A 9,187-nucleotide genomic window follows, 5' to 3' on the forward strand; every position below is an offset into this window, starting at 1 on the left:
TTTGTCATTTGTGGACTTCACCCCCAATCCCCTAAAAGGTCAGAAGATGGTCTGGGTTCATACATATTTTGGGAATGGCTGGTGAACAAAGCTTTACACTCCTCATACAGCTCTGCAGGAAGTCACAATCATAGCAACTGGATCTTTTGCATTTACTCGGGGAAAAAGAAAATATTTCATAAAACTGAAGCACCTGTGTGGAAAATGGCAGGAATGAATAGTAGAATAATAAATTGTCATGTTCTAACTGTATTTGGGATCCAAACAAGGATATAGCTGTTAAAAAGAACAAGGCAGATCTGTGAACAGGAGGGATACAAAAACTGCATGGTATGGAAAATAGGTTTAGTTTTGTTTTTTAAAGTTAAAAATCAATAATAATGGAACATATTGGGTCAGTATAACCAACTGAAGTACAAGTAGAAGTTGGAAGAAGGGTTTAATTTTTTACCAGTTATATTGACATATAATTTATGTGCCCATAAATTCACCTATTTTAAATATAAATGCAATGATTTTTATTAAGTTTCTGCATGGAGTTGTGCAGGTTCTCACCACAATCAATTTCTGTCATCCCCAAAAGCTCCCTACTCCTGTCCCATGCCAGGTGACCACTAGTGGGCTTTGTCTACAGGTTTACCTTTTCTGGATGTTTCACATAAATGGAATCATACAGCATGACATCTTTTGGGTCTGGCTTTCACTGAACATGTTTTTGAGGTTCCTGTAACATGCAGCAGTAATCCATTCCTTTTTATTGCTGAAGAGTACTCCATTATATGAGTATGTCCTCTTGTTTATCCAGTAAAAAGGGGTTAATTTTTAAGTAGGTATGTTACAGAAAAAATTATATTAGAATGAAAGGAAAAAGGACTGTGATGACTGCCAAACTTAAGACATCTGTATGAACTCAGGACCTTACAAAGAGCTGTATTTCCCAGGCCTGTGTTTCCCTGGTGGCTCAACAGCAGTGTCATCTGCTTCAACCAGTTCTTGCGTGGATCCTGGGCCAGGCTGGGCCTCTGACACTATGCAGGGCTTCTTGGACAGAAGCTAATTTCATGGGTTTGAGCAGGGATCACAGTGGGCCTGGAATATCTTGTTGCCAGAAAGCAAAGGTGCTTCTAAAAACGAGGCAGTATTAAGAGGACAAAGCAGCCTGTTAAACGGGGCTCCCAATGGCCAGGTTGTGACGATTTGATCAATGAAGAAATATTAAATATAGTTAAGAAAAAGTTGAGTCTGAAACCCCAAGTCTGATCCTCAAAACGGAAAAATATGAAGTATACATGCAGAGTTGTATTTCAGGAAGAGGGGATAGAATATATGTAAAGTTCTAAGTGGCAGCATGTTGACATAAATGTGTCACCTCTTCTAGAGATGGACACAGGAGCCTGGCCCACACTTCCCCCCAGATATATCTATGGCTTACTCCCTAACTTCCTCAGATCTCTGTTCAAATGTTATTTATCAGAGAGAGCTTCCCTGTCCAACAAAAAGTAGCAATCCTGATTCCCTCTCCCCCCTGCTCTGTTTTCTCAAATCTTTACCACTTGTAGTGATTTTGTTTCCCACTAAATGTAAACTTCATGAAAGCAGACTCTAAATACTGCTCTATCCTGTCCCTATCAGTGCTTTAATTTCTAGAAGGCACACATTATTTGCTGTAAGCCTGACAGTTACCCCCATGAGTAGTGATCATATACAATAACCAGGAGAAACAATAGCATATTATATGATAATAGATTAGCCAATTGGCCTACTGAGATCTAACTTTGCAAATTTGATGCCTTTCCTGGAAACCGTAACCCTTACTGTGATGAGATGCATACGTTTCCAATGAGATATTGTGAAAGAATGCTGAGTTATATACTAACGGGTAAAACAGAACGCAGTAATTTGGACCTCAAGGGTGCACTTAACACCAATCACACCATAGTCCATTCAGTCTTCTTGAATACTAATTCATATGGTCTCCAGCATCCAATCTCTCTTCCCCCAGCTTTTTTCGCAGCTGATGACCTTGAAAGTAGAAGTAATCAGGAAAGAACAAGCTCCCACCATACCTGCCAGCCCTGCCCTCATACTCTGCCTTCTTCCTGTTACTTGCTTCTTGGCCAGTCCCTCCACTGACACACTAGATCCCATCTTCTCTTGCCTCCTTGAAGGCTCTGCTCCAGCAAGACTCTCCTCCCTCCCGCAGCATTAAATCGTTCTTTCCTGGATCACTCCTATGAGCATACAAAATAAACTTTAAAAACAAAACTATCCTGTTTGCCCCTTCCTGTAACAGCCTCATTCTCTGATCCCTTTTATTGCAAAATTTCTAGAGTTACCAATATTCTGGCTCTCAGCTTTTAAAAAAATTTGAGAAACATTGATTTGTTGGCCCACTTACTTATGCATTCACTGGCTGCTTCTTGTGTCCTGACCTGGGATCAAATCTGAAACCTTGGCATATCAGGATGCTCTAACCAACTGAGCCGGTTGACCAGGGCTGGCTCTAATCTTTTCCCTCTTGTTCCGTCTACCTGGTATTCCCAATATGCATATGCTACACGTTTTGTAATTGTCTCACAGTTCTTGAATATTCTGTAACAACCCCCGCTCCACCCCCACCCATTCCTTTTAAAATTTCAGTTTGGGATATTTTATGGACATTTCTTCAGGCTCACTGATTCTTAGTTGTGTTCAGTCTACTGATGAGTCCATCAAAGGCATTCATTCTATTACAGTGGGTTGCGGGGTTTTTTTTAGCATTTCTTTATGATTCTTATAGTTTCCATCTTTTGCTTACATTACTCATCTGGATTTTGCATGTTGGGGTTTTTCCATCAGAGACCTTAGCATATATTTTTTAAATTATGTTTTTATTGATTTCAGAGAGAGGAAGGGAGAGAGGGAAACATCAAGAGATTCATTGATCAGCTGCCTCCTGCACGCCCCCTACTGGGGATGGAGCCTCCAACCCAGGCATGTGCCCTGACTGGGAATCGATGCCCAACCACTGAGCCAAGCCGGCCAGCCCTTAGCATATTAATCACAGAAAAATTACCTGTCTGATAACTTAAAATCTCTGCCATATCTGAGTCTGGTTCTGATGCTTGCTTTGACTCTTCAGACTTTTTCCCCTGCCTCTTAGCATCCTTGTAATTTTTTATTGAAAGCTGGACATGATCTACTGGGTGACAGGAACTGAGGTAAACAGGCCTTTAGTGTGAGGCTTTATGTTGATCTGCTAGCAGCTAAACCATGTTTAATGTTTACTGGAGGCATCAGAGGCTTCAGTTTCCTTCAGTGTCCTTGTTTTTGTCTCCACCGTTGTCTTCAGGTTTCCCTAGAAATTTCTTCTTCAAACAGTCTGTTTTACAGCTCTCTTAAGAGCTGTAATCCACTGTTACAATCCTGGAGCCCTACTGGTGGTATGGTATTAGGGAGAAGCGGCATTCAATAATCATGATTAAATCTGTTTTGGGGGTTTTGTTTTTGTTTTTAGTGGGCTGGAGTCCCTGGGCTGAGGCTTTCAAAGTCTCTTGGCTTTTTCTTTTATTCTCCCCCTCCTGTGAGCCAGGAAGGCTAGAGGGGTCTCAAGCCATCCAACTGCCCTTCCCTTAGGTCAGAGAAAGCTCAGGCAAAGTACTTTTCCCCGAGGGTAGCCTTCTGCCATAGAAACAAACCTTTAAGGGTATTTCAAAATGGATACAGGAGGATTTTTCTGCCATTTTTACAGTGAGAGCCTGGGGGAACCTCTGGAGATAAAATGCATTAAAGTGTGGGGGCCCCAGGAATTTTTAACTCTCCAGCTAGTGCATACTCAGCCTCTAGCAAGTCCTGGTTAATGACTGCAGCAGCTTCAGCTTTAAGTGAGCTGATCTGTATTTTCTGCATTTTCCAGTCTCTAGTTTTCGTGGTGGTTTGCCATGTGACCTTGGTTCTCTGATGGATCTACAAAAAGTTGATTTTGTTTGTTCAGCTTTTTTCTTGTTGTAAGGATGCCCCCATTGTTTCTCAAACACTCCAGGTTTTCACATCCCCTCCACTGAAAGAGTACTTGTCAAAGTCACCAATGACCTCTGCTTTGATTGCTCAGTCAATTCTTAGAGCTCCTATTATTTGACCTATTTGCAGAACCTGATAGAGCAGACCACTCCTTCCTTCAAACTGGACGTGGCTTCCAGGATATCACACTCTACTGATTTTCCTACCTTACTGTGCACTCTGTCTCTGCTGGTTCCTCCTCATTGCCCTGACCTCTTAGCATGTGGAGTGCCCCAAAACTCAGTCTCTGGACCTCTTCTAAACAACTCACTCCCCTAGTAATTCCATCTAGTCTCATGGCTTTAAATACCACCTGTATGTTGACTTCCACATTTACATCTCCATCCTTGAACTACAGGATACAATATCCAACTGCCTACCTAACATCTCCATTGAGATAACTACAAGGCATCTCAGACTCATCTGTCCACAGCTGAATTCCTGCTCTTCACCTGCAAACCTATGCTACCTACAGGTCTCTCCATCTCAACTACTCAGACAAAAGGACCTAGAAATCAACTCTGATGCCTCACTTTCTCACGTTATACATCAATCTATCAGCAAGTCCTATTTATTTTACTTTTAAGGCAAGTACACAATCTGACCACTTCTCAAGATTCCAAGTGCTGGCACACTTTTCCAAGCCACCTGTACTTCTTACCTGAGTTACTACAGTAGTCTCCTACCTGGTCTGTTTCACCTCTTGCTCACCCCACTCCCCTAAAATATAAGTCAGACCCTATCACACATCTGCTGAAAGCCCTCCAAAGGCTCCCAGCTCAAAGTAGATGCCAAATTTCACACAAGGCCCCAGGCAGTCTGCACCACCACCCACTCCCCCATCCCACCTCTTACTATTCTCCCTTCCTTGGTCTGCTTCAGCTCTTACAATCATACTGCTTCTGAAACCCTCTAACATGCTCCTACCCCAAGGGCCTCTGGCCTTCCAGTTCCCCCTGCCTAGACTCTCCTCTCTCAGGTGTCCACAGGGTTCATTCCCATGCTGCCGAACTTTTGTTCAAGTGCTATCTGATGATGTCTTCTCCACTCTTTAAAATTACAATACCACTCTGCCTCCCCTAACTCTCTATACCAGGGGTGGAGAACCCTTTTTCTGCCAAGGGCCATTTGAATATAACATCACTCTCAGGCCATACAAAATTATCAACTTAAAAATTAGCCTGCTATATTTGGTCAAATATTTAATTAACTCACCCCTAATATGATGGCTGGAACTGCTTCTCTTTGGTGAGGCCTTGGCAGGGCCAGACCAAATGATTTCATGGGCTTTATACAGCCTGTAGGCCGGACATTCCCCACCCCTGATCTACACCCTCTCCCAACTTCTCTCCAGAGTGCTCGTCTTCTGATGAACCATGTAATTTGCTTAGTGTCTGTGTCCTTCCAACAGAATTTAAGTTCCACAAGGGCAGAGAGAGTTATGTCTGTTTTATTCACTGCCACATTCTCAGTACCTAGATAAATAGTCCGGCTCATTGTGAAGTGCTCAGTAAATACTTGTTAAATTAGACAATACATTCTATACTATGAAACACAATAGGCTGCAAGAGAAGGAATGGGATTGAAAGTAAAACAATCACTTTTAAAATTTATATGCATTTATGTTGTATTAATATTAGTTTTGTTTGTTGACTCAATGAAGGAAGAAAAAAAAAAGCACCAAGCAAGGAAAAGAAGTAACTGTGCTGACTTTGTACTTAGCAACTTTGGTATCAGAATCTCACCAAGTTTTCAATGTGCACAATCTTCTCCAAAGCATCCTCTAGCTCAGAATACAGGAAACCTTAGAATTGGGCAGACTAGACTCTGGGTGCTGAAAGTTGATAATTATCATAAAATTTGGTAAGAACATCTTCAAAGCCAACTTTCTGACTACAAACCCTCAGGCTGGTATGCTGGCCGACTTTTTAATTGAGCCAAAGCTCAGGGAGCAGACTATTCAGCTACTCTTACCAGAGGGCACCACAATGTCATAATTTCTCCATCCTACTTAGGGGCTTCAGCTATAACTTATTTTCTTCAGTGGCTGCAGACAAGTGCTACTATCAGGAGTGACACCTTCCTACATAACAACTGGATGTCAGCTGTGGTTCAAGTACAGTTTTAGGTGGCCTTACAGTTTTTGGTAATACTCCTATTCCTGCCTTGCTGCTATCATTAGATGCGATTCTACCCACCAATGTGTATAACAGACTATAATGAAACACAGTAAGGAAAATTAAAATCCCAGACATAAAACTACTTCTGTAGTCTTAACCATTTACTGAACTTTTATAACATGGGAACTGCTGCCACCTGCTGCTGGTGCTGATGGCAAAGTTACTACTTGGGATCTCCAAAATTTCAGCCAATAACTGTAAAATTCCCTTCCAAAGCAGGGAGCCACACGAATGGCTTTATGATTATCATATCTGATTAACTCTAATTCTCTTAACAACAAAAAAGTAAGTATATTAATATCTAATGTAAACTAGAACTCTCTACAACTAAAAAATGACCTTGCTGTTAGTGCTATAGGTCTGGGAATACGGCTGCCAAGTCTTCTCTCTACTATTCTTCTCAACAGGAAGGGATATGTATTTTAAGTATATTTACTTTAAGTTAAAAAAATTACTTAAAAAAAATAAATTGGGATTCATCCTAGGCCCTAAAGCCACATGGATACCCTGCCCTAATTTCCTTTTTTGAGACACCACCGAGACTATCAAGGTGATGTTCTCCCTCATTGCAGTAGATCTAATAAACTTCGCTTTGTTGGAGAGAAACAAGATGGCGGCACAGGTAACAGCTGCACCCGCCGCCTCCTGCAGCCACAGCAAAATCACAACTAAATACAGAACCATCACTCAGAGCCTCCTGCAATCTGGCTGCACAGAAGCCCCACAACCAGGGAACTGAAGGAGCACCGAGACCGGGAGGAGGGGCAGAGACGCGGGCGGATCGGGGCTGAATCGAAGACTCACCACGGGCCCACACCCGGTGCCGCAGGGTAAACCCGGGAGGGAATCTCGGCGGTGGAGGTTTCCCAGAGAGAGGGGTCCCAGCCCCCCAGCAGGCCCCAGCCCAGGGCTCCAGGGCCGGGAAGAGACGGCCCCACAACTCCGGGCTGTGAAACCAGCAGGGACTGTCTCTGAGGGTCGAGGAGGCTGCGGGAGCCCCAGCAGCTCCTCTCAAAGGGCCCACGCACAGACACTCGGACGCGCTCCCTCTGAGCCCAGCGCCGGGCAGCAGCCTGAAGGGACCTGGGACACTTGGGGAGGAACTAACCTGTCTGAGATCCGGGCGAGAGGTGGAGGGGCGGCTTCCTCCCAGGCAGAAGGGCTGGTGGAGGCCATGGCTCCTGTGGCGAGTCCTCCCCGCACACAGCCGGCAGGCAGGTGCCGTGTTTGAATCGCCAGCACCTGACTCACCTTTGGCCCCGCCCCGTGATTCCCGGAGGTCCCGCCCCTCCCAACCTGCAGGCTCATCCAGGCCATTTCCAGGGGCTTTTCTATGCAAGTGGCCTCTCGAACCTCTCTCAAACAAGCAGCAGCGGGCCCCATGCAGCTAGATAAGCAGCCCCAGGCCTGGCACTAGCGGCAGCCTGCACTGGCTCATAGCATGGCCTCTCCTGGACACCTCCAAGCCCAGCACAAGTAGCAGCCAACTAGGGTTTGCTGTGTAGCTCATGCTGGGTGGCCCTGGGCAAGGCACAGGCAGAGGCTGACTTTACACCTCCCAGGAGGCCCCAGAGACAGTGCACCTGGTGGTCAGACTCGACCACGCTGGATTACAACCCTACCACATCCACGAGTGACACACTCAAGGAGCGCACTTGGTGAACACCAAAGCCCCACTGAAGTAAATCCTACTCCATAGGGGTGTCTCCAGCACAGCAGCTCTTTGGCTGTAGTTGCAGCTGGTCCTCACAGCTGATTGGCCTGGGGATCAATTCCTCCCAGTGACGCCAACAGCCACCAAGGCTCAACTACAACAGGACAGAGCACACAGCCCACACAGGGGAGCACCTAGAAGGCCCAGCTCAGGTGACTGGGGAGGCTGAGCCGCTGGACCCTACAAGACACCTACTACACAAAGCCACTCTACATATTCCAGGAGACATAGCAGCTCTACCTAATACACAGAAACAAACACCTGGAAGCAGCCAAAATGTGGAGGCAAAGAAACATGTCACAAAGGAAAGAACAGAAGAAATCTCTAGAAGAGGAACTAAATGAAATAGATCCAAGCAAGCTAACAGATACAGAGTTCAGAATTTTGTTTATAAGGATGTTTAAGCAGACTATTAGGGAAATAACTGAGAAAATCGATAACATAATAAAGTACCAATTTGAAATGAAGGCTACAGGAACTGAAATGAAGAATAATTTACATGTAATCAACAGTAGAGTAGAGGATGCTGAGAATCAAATCAGCAATTTGGAACATGAGGAAACAAAAAACACCCAACCAGAAGAGCAAAAAGAAAAAAGAATCCAGAAATATGAAAATAGTATAAGGAGCCTCTGGGACAACTTCAAGAGGCCCAACATTTGTATTACTGGGGTGTCAGAAGGGGAAAAAACAGACCAAGAAATTGAAAACCTATTTGAAAAAAATAATTACAGAAAACTTCCCCTGGACTTACAAGTCCAGGAAGCACAGAGGGTCCCAAACAAGAGGAACCCAAAGAGGTCCACAGCAAGACACATCATAATTAAAATGCCAAAGGTTAAAGACAAAGACAGAATCTTAAAAGCAGCAAGAGAAAAGCAGTTAGTTACCTACAAGGGAGCACCCATACTACTGTCAGCTGATTTCTCAACAGAAACTTTGCAAGCCAGAAGGGAGTGGCAAGAAATATTCAAAGTGATGAAAAACATGGAACTACAACCAAGATTGCTTTACCCAGCAAAGCTATCATTTAGAATTGAAGGTCAAATAAAGTGCTTCACAGATAAGAAACGGCTAAAGGAGTTCATCACCACCAGACCAGCACTACAGGAAAAGTTGAAGGGTCTTCTTTAAGAAGAAGCTAATGAACAAAAGAATCTGACAAACTAAATAGATCCAGAGACATTGACGCATGCAACAGACGATCATATTTCTGAGTAAAGAGAGAAGGGGGGTGGAGGGTGGGAAGAGATTA

This window comes from Miniopterus natalensis, chromosome 4, assembly GCF_054644295.1.
Source record: "Miniopterus natalensis isolate mMinNat1 chromosome 4, mMinNat1.hap1, whole genome shotgun sequence".
NCBI lineage: Eukaryota > Metazoa > Chordata > Mammalia > Chiroptera > Miniopteridae > Miniopterus > Miniopterus natalensis.